This window comes from Delphinapterus leucas, chromosome 8, assembly GCF_059928025.1.
Source record: "Delphinapterus leucas isolate spDelLeu-1000000601 "Yukka" chromosome 8, BTC_Dleu_Yukka2, whole genome shotgun sequence".
NCBI lineage: Eukaryota > Metazoa > Chordata > Mammalia > Artiodactyla > Monodontidae > Delphinapterus > Delphinapterus leucas.
Genome location: NC_143136.1, coordinates 81748037 through 81762771, shown reverse-complemented (window position 1 = coordinate 81762771; position 14735 = coordinate 81748037). Strand labels below are relative to the sequence as shown.

The 14735-nt window shown below is 48.1% G+C and overlaps 1 long non-coding RNA gene across 1 annotated transcript; it reads left to right on the top strand.

The window, feature by feature from the left end:
- Positions 1-1331: 1331 nt before the first annotated feature.
- Positions 1332-14415, top strand: LOC111172742 (uncharacterized). The gene is made up of 3 exons (XR_002644012.2): positions 1332-1655; positions 4869-5208; positions 5782-14415. It is a non-coding gene; the product is annotated as an uncharacterized LOC111172742 (long non-coding RNA).
- The last annotated feature ends 320 nt before the right edge of the window (positions 14416-14735 follow it).

Genomic DNA, 14735 nt, shown 5'->3' with positions numbered 1-14735 from the left:
AACAGGCTCAGCTACATCTAAAATCAAGATGAGGCGAGGGCCTCGAGAAGCTAGATTCCCCTCTATCACCTCTCTTGGTTTCTGACAGAGCTGACTTCGGGCCAAAGCTTACATTTAATTAACAGAATGGGGTATGGGCAGGCGGCCACTGCTCTCAATTAAGAGGCTGAGAACCGTGTCTGCAAGTGACTGTACGATCAAGACACACCGCATAGACTCCAGGGGCAGGGATGGTGGTCAACGACATGGCAAGGCCGGTGGACATGATGGTGCCACGGACGCTGTTTACCAGGGTTTCTTTTAGGGACTCCTATTGTGGGGGATGCTCACATCCTGCTCTATAAAGCCTGTAATGTTTTAATTCTTTTACAGAAAAGAAAAAGGCTTTACCTCATACGGTTATGGGGAAAATTAAAAGGAATTCCAGATGTGAGGCGTTAAACTCTCACATCTCTTCCTCACCACCCAGCCGCCTTCTCCCAGCAACTTCGTAGAGCTGTACGCTTTATCTGAATATTTGAAGAAAATGATATATTTCTATTAAAACCAGCATGAATATATTATGGAGTCAGACAGAAAAATTCATGAATTTTTAAGATAGAACAGGAGACTTGAAAGAAATTTCATCTCTGCTGCTCCAGGGCATGCGTTACTCTTGTTAGGGATACTTCAGCAGAAAAGTTGCAGAAGATCTGACGTGGGTCCCGGGAAGGCACCGAAAGCTTCCTTGCTGATGACTGACAGGGTTGGCTTATGTGTTAGAGAAACCTCTCTGAAGGCAGCGTGGTGAGGTGGGAGAAATGGAGGCGAGGTTCCTGAGCTTGGCCCTGGGTAGTAATTGTACGCGTTGGCTCCTGGATCCAGAGCCTCCTGGGTGCTAGGGAATCCACATGCGTTTCTCTGCAGGTCCCCGACAAGCCCATGTTACCAGAGGAGAGTGAGCCTCAGGGAGCTAAAGAGCTCTCAGCCACATGGCCTGCTGAATCTCGCCACCCTGCCCCTTCTGACAAACCGTCCCCATGCTTGCACCTTCTGGCCTTCCCCAGCTCCAACATGACAGGCTCCCAGGGGCCCTGTGGCCTGGTCACCTGAAAGAGGCCACGCTGCCTGAGACGCCCGGCAGGGTCCAGGGACCCGGCCCTGGGCTCCCTTGGCCCTCGCCTGCCCCGACCCGAGCCCGCACTCCCAATGCACCCCATCGGTGACCCACCCCTGACAGCACAGTGTCAACCACTCCGCGTCTGACTCCAGAGACGGCGACCTTATGGTGTTTCCAGAGGGACACACAGCAATGAGTTTCTAGTGGTCGTGGCTGACCCTGAAGAGAAGGGGGTGTTCTCAAACCCAGAGTGGAGATGAGGCTCACGGGACCCTGAAAAGCCTGGCCCGACAGCCTTGTGTGGCGGGGGAAGGGTCTGACCCCGGGTCACATTTCCTTTCAGGAAGCTGAGCTGCTCCAGAGGCCTCAGAGAGAGAGACCAGTGGCTCCCCACACAGCCCTTCAGCTGCCCCCGCCTTGGGCATCGTAGCTGTGGCTTCTCCCGCCAGATGCCTGCCTGCAGCCCAGGAGCGAGCACTGATGTGGGGACTTGAAACGCCCCTACTTATCGCCGAGGAAGCCGGAGGAGGACGAGGACCCTCTCCCCACGCAGGCTGTGGGTGAACAGGAAATGGCTCCAGCCTTTCTTCCTCTCCGCCTTTGCTTTCTGTTTCAAGTCTGCTTACGAGGGGAAGGTCCTGAATTCTAATAAACCATTTTCTCTCCGTAAGGCAATAGCATTGCTTCCAGGTTCCAGACTAGATCCGGATCCATCTACTTCTGTTTCTTTCCATGCTCTGTCCCCTCGAGCGGGAACTTGGTAGATGTGAAGCTCTGTGGATGCTTAAGAGGCCAAATAGGGTCTCGAGGGGTCAGCGGGGCCACACTTTTGGAGGCCTCAACGACAGCTACACCGGCAGGCAGCCAACCAGTGTTCATTGCCTAATCGTTGATTATGTGCCAGGCATTGTGATAGGTGCTTGGGATGGAGCGTGAAGCACAAAATCTCTACCCTCCTTAAGCTTAAATCTAATTGGCAAGAAAGATATTAAGTAAAATTTTCCTGTAACTCTGGCAGCGTAATAACTGTGCTGCTTATTACGAAGGAGAAGGACATGGTACTGCAGGCACAGGTAAAGAGGATGGAACTTGGCTGGGGGTGGGAGATAGAGTAAGAAACCTTCTCCCCAAGGAAGTAACAATGAAGATAAGACTGCAAGGAGTGGGCTATGCCCAAATGAGGGTGTGGGGGGATGGAGAGCAGACAGCTCCAAACTGAGGGATCAGATTACGGGGAAAGCCCTGAGGTGAGAGAGTGGGTGTGTATAAGGAATTCAAGATGTCCAGGATACTAGAGCTGAGGGGGCAAGGGAGGTACGGAGGGAGGTCGGCAGAAGCAGGGAGGATGTGGTTGGTAGTGGGAAGAAATTCACAGCTTCTGGGCAAGGAAAAGGCACTGGCAGATTTGCATTTTTTGTTCCTTTGTTTGGTTTTGTTTTGGTCACACCCTGTGACTTGTGAGATCTTAGTTCCCTGACCAGGAATTGAACCTGCACCCTCAGCAGTGAAAGAGTGGAGTCCTAACCACTGGACCACCAGGGATTTCCCAGATTTGCATTTTTTTAAAATTTATTTATTTTATTTTTATTTTTGGCTGTGTTGGGTCTTCGTTGTTGCGCACGGGCTTTCTATAGTTGCGGTGAGCGGGGGCTACTCTTTGTTGCGGTGCTCGGGCTTCTCACTGCAGTGACTTCTCTTGTTGCGGAGCACTGGCTCTAGGCGCCCGGGCTTCAGTAGTTGTGGCTCGCGGGCTCTAGAGCGCAGGCTCAGTAGTTGTGACGCACGGGCTTAGTTGCTCTGTGACATGTGGGATCTTCCTGGACGAGGGCTCAAACCCATGTCCCCTGCATTGGCAGGCAGATTCTTAACCACTGCACCACCAGGGAAGCCCCCAGATTTGCATTTTTAAAGGAGCACCCAGGCTGCTGTGGAAAGAATGGAGTTGGAAAGGGTGGAAATTGATTCAAAGAATCCGTTGGGCTATTGAAATCGTCTGGGTGAGAGACAGTGATGATTTGCAAAGGGGTGGTGGCAGAGAAACTAGAAAAGGGAGGATGAATCAACGAGAGGCTGAGGAGTAATTGGGTGAAAAGTTGGGGCTTGGCTGCATGCGTTGGGTGTGGGCGAGAGGAGAGTCCTGGATGACCCCTACTCTGAGGATTTCCGCAGTTAAGTATTCATTGCTTCCTGAAATGTTCAGCACCAGCTCCCATAAAAGCAGAGATGCTCCATTCAAGGGTGCCATCTTGGATTTCAAGTCCACTTAAGAAGGATGAGAAGTGTGGGACACATAGATGGGGGAAAAGCCCAGCAATTCCATCTCTAATGTGTGGGGAAAGCCAGAGCCTTCTGAAGGCTGCAGACCCTACCCGGCCACCTGTTCCTGTGAATGGCCTTTCTCAACACCCCTTAATTATAAAAATGGATTAGCATAATTTCTGTGATGAATATTTTGCCATGGAATGGGTGCCATTGTATTCCAAAAACGATCCACAGCAGCAAGGGCTGGGCATAACTTTCCTGCTGGTAGCACTGGTCTTGTGTCTGGAGCTTCATGTTAGTGGCATTCAAAGCAGGATGGTCTGACATTAGGAAGAATTGTCTCTCTAGGCTCAAAATAGTGCAGGGCATTCCAATGCCTCCTCCTTCTGATAGACCTACTCCTACCACTGCCCTTCCTTTTTCTCCTACACTGTCTGCTTCCTGCCTCAAACAGTGGTGGTCACTGGGGGACAGAGGGCTCCCTCCCTTTAGCATAGCCCTCATTTCACAGTAGTCAGGGCGAGTGTTCACTGAGCACTGCATCTGTTAGGATACTCTTGGTTATATATGTTCTTGGCTGGAAAAATCAAATTTGCACAAACAACAAGAAAAGCTATTATATTATGTGATTGGGAGTCCAGAGGGAGAGGGTGGACTTCAGGGTTGTTTGATCCAGAAGCTCAGCACTCATAGCAAGGATTCAGGTCCATGTCTCTGCTCTGCTGTTCAGCACGTCGGCTTCATCCTGAGCTGACTTTCCTCTAGGATGTAGCATGGCTGCTGATGGCATTTGGGACCACCTCCTTCCTTCTGGCAGGAGAGAAGTGCTGCTTCCAGCAGCCCCCCAGGAGAGTACAGAGGAACCTTCTCAGAAGCCCCAGCAAACCTCTCCTGCATCCCGTGTCCTTCCAGAACCAATGATTAGTGAGAAGATTGGGCTCGCTCTGATTGGCTGAGACAAATAGGACTGGAGGTGGAGATGGGGTCACCTTGCCTTGATCACAGGGGCTGTGTGTGGAAGAGTGGACAGCTGGATGGAATCAGGGATTCTTTCAGGAAAGAGCCAGGGAGTAAGAGTTGTTGGGTAAGCAAGTATCAGGCTCTGACTGGGATGGGTACTTCAGGGGCTGCAGGAAAAGAATTGTGATTTTTAAAAACATTTTATTATGGAAATTTTCAAACGTATAAAAAGTAGACAAAACACTGTAACAAATTGCCATGTATGTATTGCCAAGCCTTAACAATGATGAACTCGAGGCCTTTTTCACCTATTTTCCTGCCTGTTTTCCTTTCCAATTCATTATGAAGTAAATCTTGAACATCATATTTCTTCAACCAAAAGTATTTAAGCATGTATCTTTAAAAGACAAAGGCACTTTTTAAAACCAAACTACATCATCATTATCTCACCTAAAATAAGTAACAGTAATTCTTTAACATCATCAAATTATCCAGTCAGGGTTCAAATTTCCAATTGTCTCATATGTGACCAAAATTGTTTTTGCAGGACTTTCCTGGTGGCGCAGTGGTTAAGAATCCGCCTGCCAACGCTGGGGGCACAGGTTGGAGCCCTGGTCCATGAAGATCCCACATGCTGTAGAGCAACTAAGCCCGTGCGCCACAACTACTGAGCCTGCGCTCTAGAGCCTACGTGCCACTACTACTGAAGCCCGCGCGCCTAGACCCCGTGCTCCGCAACAAGAGAAGCCACTGCAACGAGAAGGCCGTGCACCGCACTGAAGAGTAGCCCCCGCAACTAGAGAAAGCCAGCGTGCAGCAACGAAGACCCAACGCAGCCATTAATTAATAAATTAATTTTAAAAAAATTTTTTGCAGTTTGTTCAAAGGTAAATTCTTAGAGATCAGCCTCATCCCACCTTTATCTTACAAGATAAAGACAGAGATCTGGAGAGATTAAATCACTTACCCCAGGGCCCTCAGGTTTTATTTGATTGATTGATAATTCTATCCTGCCTCTTTTCATGAGGTGTTTGAGGCAGGTGATTACATAGTGGAAGACCTATAATTCATTTATTCACTTAGCAAATATTAGTTGACATCAGCTATGTGCAAGGCACTTAATGAGGCCATTGCAGTCAACAGCACTTGGATCTATAATCAGAGAAACTGAGCGTTGATTCTAGGCCTTCTGCCTATGACATTAGGCAAGTCTCCCCATCCACCTGCCATGGTGCCTGAAGTCCCCAGGAGAGGCAGCTTTTGGATTAGAGTTGTCCTGGGGACCCTCATGAATATACATACATATTATTCTAGCAGACATTTGTTCTTGTGGGCTGCCCACATTGAACACTTCCTATTTGGGAGGAATCCTAAAATAAGAGGAATCCTAAAATAGGAAAACAGGCTCCACTTTCTACTATAGAAACAAAATTTATGGATGGTCTTTTCCCCACCTCCAGACAGCTGGAGAGAGACACGGGACCTGGTGCTCCAATCCATTGCTGCAGAACTTGACCGTCAATCCTGGAGAAGTGGCCCAGGCCAGCTGGAGATTATCCACAGGTGCCGTGATCACATCGAGTCCAAAGGAATGGTGCCAAGCGTCCAGAGTCACCAGGGGCAGGAACCAAGAAGATGGTTCCCAAGAGTCACCTCTGCTTGGCCTTGTTTCCCACTGAAGCCCGGTTCATGCCCTCTGCCCACACTGTGAATGACGCCTAGCCGTTCAAGTAAGTGACTTTTCTGCTTAGGTGCCTAGAGTCACTTCCTTCTCTGGGCAACCGAAACCTCTAACTCAGTTGAGAATAATCATCTATTAACAACTTAGTTCTTTTATGTTGTTCTGACTTGCCAGCTATTAGGAAACAAAATGAAACACAGGGTAGAGACATTTTGATGGACACTGCCAGGGACATGAGAGGTTCAGAACTCACTTCTATCTAGAAGTCAAGAGTGTTAGCCCAGGACGCTGGGTGACTAGAGGTTGTAGAGAAACCATCACCTCTTTTCCAAATCTGCTCAGGGATGACCCTGAAAAATAGGTGTTTCACAACGATCTGTGCTAATTACAGCACTGTGTCTGGGAGGAGGCGATACATGATTCCCTAGAACCCCAGATGGAGACATCTGCTCCACCAACCCCAGCTGTTTCATTCTTGGCTGGAACTATGGCTGAAGTGCTCGGAGCAGAGATGGGCAGGATGGCACTGGGGAGTCTAGCTGCTGTGAGTTCCTGTCTGCCTCAGAGGGAGCCGGGAGGACCTGGGCTGTGCCTGCTCCCCACTGTGGGGTGGGGTGGGCAGTGTCTGTCTAGGCCCTGGGTTCAGCTCCCCCAGGAAGCAGCTCTGCTCCTCCAGGCAGTTCTGCCAGACCCCGATCTGTGGTATCTGTCAGCCTGGTCTCCGGTCCACAGCTCAGGGGACCTGGCTCAAAATGCCACAGCCCTGGGCTCCTCCCATGTGCTCTTCCACGTTCTAAACCAACATGAAGCAAGACCATCAGCCTGCTGGTCAGAACACCCACTGTCCTTCTCGCCTCACGCAGGAAGTTGCTTCATGAACTCGAAAATGATTACTTGCAGAGATGAGATTTCCTACACTGAGTCTGTAGTTTCCTGTCCTTCGGAGCGTGCCTCCCACCCTCCTTTCCCATGCCTCTCACCACCTGTGTATCTTCCTGGGCTCAGACACCCACTTTCCCTCTCCACCACCTCAATCCTTATTCTTGCCTTACTTTCTCTTCCCTTCCCATTCCTCTGCAAGACTTATTTTCTTCCAAACCCATACTCTTGTGCCCAGTATTATTTGTTGCTTTCCAAAACTATTTCCACTTCAAGAGCAGTTTATGACCACCCCTGGCTCTCTCTCATGCTGAACTATACTGAGGCCCTCACTCCATTTCTTCCCAGTCTGATACTGTTATCGTTGATTGTGTCCCCCTAAAAAAAGATATGTTGATGTCTTAATCCATCCACAGTACCTCAAAATGGATGTTATTTGGAAATAGGGTCATTGCAGATGTAATTAGTTAAGATGAGGTTGTAGTGAAGTAGGATGGGCCCCTACTTATAACGACCCAATCCAACCTGACTAGTGTCCTTATAAGACAACCATGTGAAGACACAGAGACACAGGGAGAATGCCATGTGACAGCAAAGGCAGGTATTGGAGTGATGTCGGTATAAGCCAAGTAACACCAAGGGTTGCCAGCAATCACCTGAAATTAGGAAGGGGCAAGGAATTTTTCTCCTACAGTTTTCAGAGGGAGCGTGGTCCTGCTGACGCCTTGATTTTGGACTTCTGGGTTCCAGAACTGTGAGACAATATGGATCTGTTGTTCTAAGGCATCCCGTTTGTGGCACTCTGTTGTGGTAGCCCTAGGAAACTAATACAAACGCCATCAGGAAGATCCCAGGAACTTCCTTCTAGAGCCTCTTCCGCTACCAACTCTGAGCTTTACCAGGCTCCCAGTTCTTACCTGAAAGTCTCCTTGGAGCAAATAAGAGTGATGTTTCCATAAGTGAAAGAGCTCTCTAGAGGTTTGGATTCTGTGACCCGTAATGTCCGAGGGGGTTGGTTGACCCTCACTGCCCAACTATGTTTCCCCACCCTACTCCAGCTGCTTTTTTCCTTGGACTTCAATCACTTCCTAGCATCCTCGATAAGGCTATTATGGATTATGTGCATGGTTTGCTGCCTGCCTTCCCCCTGCTAGCTTGTAAGCTCCGTGAGGGCAGGGGTCTGATTTGTTCACTGGCACAAAGTAGGCATTCAGTAAACCTTTGTTGAATAAACAAATAACTGAGCGAGGACCTTTCCACCTCTGACCACATAGAAGGGCTACAACTCCTCTGCAGGAGATGGGGGTGGGGGGTGGAGTGGGGGAAGGTGGCAGGGCTAGGAACAGCGAATACCATGTTCGGGTGACTGGGAATGAAAAGGTCATTTTTCACCTGTCTGAGGAATTCAAGAGAGAGATACAGCAAATGCAGGGCCTACCTCGGATCTTTTCCATCTTGCTATCTCAAGTTCCCTACTGCTTGAGGGACTTAACAACCCCTGACTCTCAGTGTGATCCCCCCTGGAGTGACAGAGGCCACCCAGGTGGTTGCCATCCAGCACTCCAGCCTGGGGTTCCCAAGGGCCACCTTGGCCGGCACAACCAAAAGTTCTGATGGCTCCACAATGGAACGGGGAGGCTGTGCAAGAACCCTGGCAGAGCCATGAAGCCCACAAGCTGCATGTTTGGAGGCTGGAGTGTTCTCCCTCAAGTTCTGGACCTGACGCTGCACATGCAATTCAGCCCCTACTCTTTCGAGGTACTGTGCCAGATGTGGTGGTAAGGGGGGTGATGGAGGACATCGAGATAAATAAACTTGAGCTGAAATGATACAAATGAACTTATTTACAAAACAGAAACAGACTCACAGATTTAGAGAACAGAATTTATGGTTACTGAAGGCTGGGGGCGGCGGTGGGGGGAAGGGTGAAGGGAAGGGATAGTGAGGGAGTTTGGGATTGACATGTACACACGGCTGTATTTAAAACTAATAACCAACAAGGACTTTCTGTATAGCACAGGGAGCTCTGCTCCCTGTTATGTGGCAGCCTGGACGGGAGGGCAGCCTGGGGGAGAATGGATACGTGTATATGATGGCTGAGTCGCTTTGCTGTGCACCTGGAACCATCACAGCCTTGTTAATCAGCTATACTCCAATACGAAACAACAAGGATTTTTAAAAGAAAGAAATAAAAAATAAACCAGAGCCTGCACTCTGAAGACGGTGAAGGCCTGTCTGGTTGGGAAGCTAAGACTTGTCCATAGAAACACATTAACATCTCCAGGTGCCATGGAATCAGGCAGCTTGGGAGGCTACTGGAGCTCAGAGCAGGAAGACGTCAGTATGGGTGAAGGGAGAGAATGATTGTTGGATGTCAAGGGACCTAGAACCAGGCCTTGAAGGAAGAGGAGGAGTGGAAAGGCATCTCACAGGGCTGCAGTGTGAGCAGAATTGTGAGCTGGGGCTTGAGCATGAGTTTAAAAGACAGTCAGCCCCTGAGCAGAGAGTGTATGAGCCAGCTAATAATTCCAGGCAGACAGCACCAGGGGGACGTCAACAAACGGGTCCTGATGTCCAGAGAGATGCAGAAGGGGTGGGTTCTGAGTTAAAGAGGGAAACACCAGCCTTTAAGCCACTGGGATAAATAACATCCTGATAGTTTGGTAATGGGTGCTTCAAATAAAATACAGTGACAGAGGTAATATAGTATCAGTCAAGTTATCATTAAAAATACCAGAAGGCAGTCACTGGCAGCGTTGGACCAGAAATACGATTCCCTTGAGGAGCTGACGTCACCCACTGCTGGCCTCTTGTTCTCAGGCTGGTTTGTGCTTGTTTATTCTCTGGAGTCTGCAGGGTGAGATGGGCTATTTAGGTAGTAGCTCAAGGGGGACCCCTCTGAGAGCTCACCTGAGCACACCTTCCCCAGTGGCCTTTTGGGAAATGGACAGTGTAAGTTTAATGGAGGGGATGTGATGGGAGAAGAAAATCAGCAGTGAGGAAATGATCTTGTGACAGTTAATATGGAACCAATTTCCAAGAAGAGATGAACGTGTGCCACCAAGGTGGACAGGATAGAATAAATGGATACAAGTCTTAAAAGCTGTTAAATCAACCATCTTCACAGTAGGTAATTTCTTTTCTTTAAAATGACAATTATAGCCAAATTGATAACATACTAGAAAAGTTAATTGACGTTTTAGATGTCACCCCAAGGCAAAAAACGAGAGAAAATACGTTGCTGGCTTAGGCTTCTTCCACTGAAGTTTGTCAAGATGGCATTCCTCTTGGCAAATGAAGTACCTTCATTTTTCCAGACTCAACTCGTCCGTCTTCAATTTCAACTCAATTTGTTCAGCTGCTGTGTCTCTGGGTTCCTTTCTCCTCCCCCCCCACCACCCCGAGGACAGGCTCCATCTAGACGCTCATTTGATCGTTAGGTGTTGAATGGCTGCCACTTTCGCCACTTCCCGGCAGTCTCAGGGATCCCGTGTGTGAAAAAGTGGGCCAAATGTGTAGATCTCCTCTGTCACCCGTATCTCTCATGACTCTGCAAGTAGACAGAAGTAGAGTTTTTAGATGGGGAGTGGGGTGAGATTGCGGGGCTTATGTGCTAACCCCTGTCTGAAAGGTCTGTGCAGATTGCGTGGTGCAGTGCTTGGCACATAGTAGCCACCCATACATACCCGCTAGCTTCCTGAAATGACCAGAAGTAGTGGGGGAGCGACGGAATACAGCAGAGACATGTCATACACAGAGGCAGACTTACAAAATTCAGCGATAAATTGCGGGGCCAAGAAAGAGGGGCAGGGGGATTTTTAAATGGCCATTTAAGTCCTTTCAGTGCCTCTGCCCGTGAGTCCCGCACTGATGTGAGGGAGGCGAGAGAGATGGGGCTCTGCTCCGCCCTCAGGGTCTCAGCTTCTGCCAGCGCCTCCCGGTGTGAGCTCCCACTGCTAAGTATGATCCTCGAATTTAAAGAAATATACTTTTTATACAGTATAGTGCTTAGAAGTAAGCCAGCCCCACATCTAGTGTTTGACCAAAGAAAACACCAATTTATCCTTACTTGGCCAGAAGAAAAATGTGGTTTTCCCACTGGATGTTTTCAGAGATGGTGCGTTGGTTTGCAATGTGGCACCAAAATACCACCCCATAAGCAGTACCCAGAGGCCAATTTCAGAGACTTTAAAGAGAAATGTTGACCATGTGCAATTTTCATCGTGTGAGCAATCCGCAAGTCAGCTACGACACCACCGTGTGGAGGACACTCTGATCAGCCCCGACTTAGCCTACTGTCCACTGGGTCAGCCCCTCTCAGCCCCGTTCCCCCTCTTGTAGTGAACTGTGCTTCTCCAAATCCATCTCCATTCTCTCTTCCATCTGAAGTAACTAGACAGAGAGGGGAGGAGGGGGCGACGGTGAGGAGGGGAGTGTTGGAGCTGAGTCAACTGGTCGGAAGGAACTAAGTCTTGTCCTGCTGATTCTTCCCAAGCCCTGCGTTTGGTCCTTTCCACCCGGCACAGGCTTAAAAATTCCAGAGAAGAGAAGCAAGCCTCTGTGGAAGAAACCCCAGGCATAGTTCTACCTTAGTGACAACCTTGGAGAGCAGGCCAGAGGCCTATGGCAGGGATGCTGACAGGGCCACGGTGTCTCAGTTTGAGGGGCACCAGGGAACTGTCCTCATCTTTACTCCTTGGCAGGTTTCAATGGAAACTTCCACAGCAGTAGCAGCAGCAACAACAGGCACCTGGGTGTTGAGCCCAGCCTCCATCTTCCAATGGCAGCCGTCTTCAAATCCAGGTTCAAGTACACCTGAGATTCTACAGACTTTTCAAGGGGGTAAAAGTTCACAAATGATCTAAAGAGAATCCACTTCCAGAGTCTTAACTTCCAAGTATAGATTTCTAAAATTACTTCATAAAATTTCCCATGTTCCCCTCACCCATCGTACTCTTACACGTAGTTTGCTCTGGAGTGTAAAAACCTCCTTGAGCCAGAAAAGGGGGAGATTGACATATTGGTTTCTGGGGCGCTTCTTTAATGATTCATCAAAGCATCCTTGCCCCTTACGGCTTTCTGTCCTTCCCTGTCTTCTACGTATTTCTGTGGCCCCCATTGAGATGCTCTAAATTTAGAACAACTAAAGCAGGATAGGTTAGTGGTGCTAAATTTGTCACGTGATTTCTTTCAGATTCAGTCTGCATTATTCAGTAATTAAACCTATCTTATCAAACCATCTCATGAAATACTTATTCTAATTATAGTTCATTCTCATCTTATGAAATGTTTAATCTTTTATAACTCCTAACAAAGATAAACTTTCAAACTAAGGATGAAGCATTTAAACGTCAACTTTAATTTTTGCAAGGGGGTATGTATTTCTTTAAAGTTGTTTTAGGAAGTACATGTGTAAAGCTACAGGGAGACCATCGACCCAAGGATTCTCATGTTCCCCACACTCATCCCATTCATGTAAGCGCCTCCCATGTTCTAGAGCTGTGTTGTCCAAGATATAGCCACCAGCCACATGTGGTTATTTAGGACTTGAAATGTGGCTGGTATGATTAAGGACTTAAATTTTAACTTAGTTTAATTTTAACTGTAATAGCCACCTGTGGCTAATGGCTACTATATTGGACAGTGCAGAGGTATTTCTATCATCATAGAAAATTCTATTGGACAACAGTGGTCTAGAGTGTCCTAGAAACTGACATGGCCTCTAGGGGTAAGTGTAGCTCCAGGCAAAGCTGCAACATGGTTAAAAATATTTAATTTTTTGAAAAGGTAATTCAAGCACATGATGCAAAATTATAAAAGATGCAAACTGGCTTATAGGGCAAAGTTAGTCTCTTTCCTACTTCTATCCCCAGTTTCTCCCCTTACCAGTTTCTTGTGATTCCCTCCAAAGACATTCCACTCAAATGCAAGTATAAGTGTATGTATCTCTGTGACAGTTGAAAAACATAGCCACAAACATTCTTTGACGTTCCTCTCATTGAGAGATGAGGTTTATGCCCCCCCTCCTTGAGTCTGGATAAGCTTTGGACTACTTCAGCCGTTACAATTTGGTGGCATTGTGTTACTTTCCATCTAAAAGGTCCTAAAAGGCCAAACGGCTTCCACCTTGCTTGCTTGAACACTCTCTCTTGGAGCCCTGAGCTGCAATGTCCAGCTATTCTATAACCACCATGCTGGAGAGACCACATTCAAGAACACGGGTCACCACTTCCAGCTAAGTCATACTTTAGCCACAAAAGCCAAGGCACCGGACTCAAGTGTGATGAAGCCATCTTGATTCATTACCTGTGACTCATGAGAGGGGCTTTACAATTTGAAAAGTTTGGTAAAAACTTGGTACTAGCTACTTTTAAAATTAAGCAATGAAAAAATGAGGTAATTAGTAATCCCAAGAAAAACAAAGTTGACCCATAAAAGAATAGCATCCTATATGGTTCAGCTGTGAGTACTTAAGTCATGGTAATGCAAACACTGAACACTGATTTAGCCAAAAATGGTGATATGACTGACTACACTGGGAGGATGGAAGGGGGGAAATGTGCATGAGGACGGTGAAGGAAGGCAATCGAAATTGTCTAAAATTGAAGAAGCTAAAAATAGCTGTATTGTTTAGAAGTACAGATATAAATTACAGAAGAGGCAGATGGGAGATACTAAAGCATGGGTATATGCCAGTGGGCATAATCCAATAGAGAGGGAGATGCTGATGGAGGGTGGTTGAACAAATGAGGGGAGGCCACTCAGCACCAGTGGACTGACGGGCCTTTGACAGGGGACGGACACACTAACCAGAGAGAAGAAGAGGCCAACAAATGTAGATGTGTAGATTTAAGGTGGAAAAGTGAGGGAGTTCACATCTGATAGTTTCTCTTTGTTCATGAAATTATGAGCAGAGTTCATCAGCTAGAGGAAGAAGCAGGAAGGGTTGCGGGAGTTTTAAAGATAAAAAAGGTATAGAGGGCTTCCCTGGTGGCGCAGTGGTTGAGAGTCTGCCTGCCGATGCAGGGGACACGGGTTCGTGCCCCGGTCCGGGAAGATCCCACATGCCGCGGGGCGGCTGAGCCCGTAAGCCATGGCCGCTGAGCCTGTGCATCTGGAGCCTGTGCTCCGCAACGGGAGAGGCCACAACAGTGAGAGGCCTGCATACCGCAAAAAAAAAAAAAAAAAAAGGTATAGAAAAATTGCTTCAAACAATATGAATGCTAATTTACCAGAAGAAACACAGTAAAATTGCCTAGCTGTTGTGAGTACCCCTTTGAGGTCTGTGATCTTGAACTTAAAGTGAAAGCAGTCTGCTGACATGGCTTTTCCATAGTAACATTAAATTACTTGAGGGCAGGGCTTCCCTGGTGGCGCAGTGGTTGAGAGTCCGCCTGCCGATGCAGGGGACACGGGTTCGTGCCCCGGTCCAGGAAGATCCCACATGCCGCGGAGCGGCTGGGCCCGTGAGCCATGGCCGCTGGGCCTGCGCGTCCGGAGCCTGTGCTCCGCAACGGGAGAGGCCACGACAGTGAGAGGCGCGCGTATCGCAAAAAAAAAAAAAAAAAAAAAAAAAATTACTTGAGGGCAGGTATGGAGAAATGGATGGTGTTTTGTAGGGTGCTATAATAGAAAGGGAGGGAATTATTAGCATGAGGGTTTTTGAAGGGAGTATGTACAGTGATGGACCAGGAACCCTAAGCTGGACAAGAAGAGTGAACACAGGTGGTAGCTGATGGATAGTAAAAAGTGGTGGAGCCAATGGAAGGGCGATCCCAGCAGAGTTGAAGAATTGTTACAATGGACACTCGAACAAGTGCCTTGTAGGAGCAGAGGCTGTGGAAGACAGTGGGC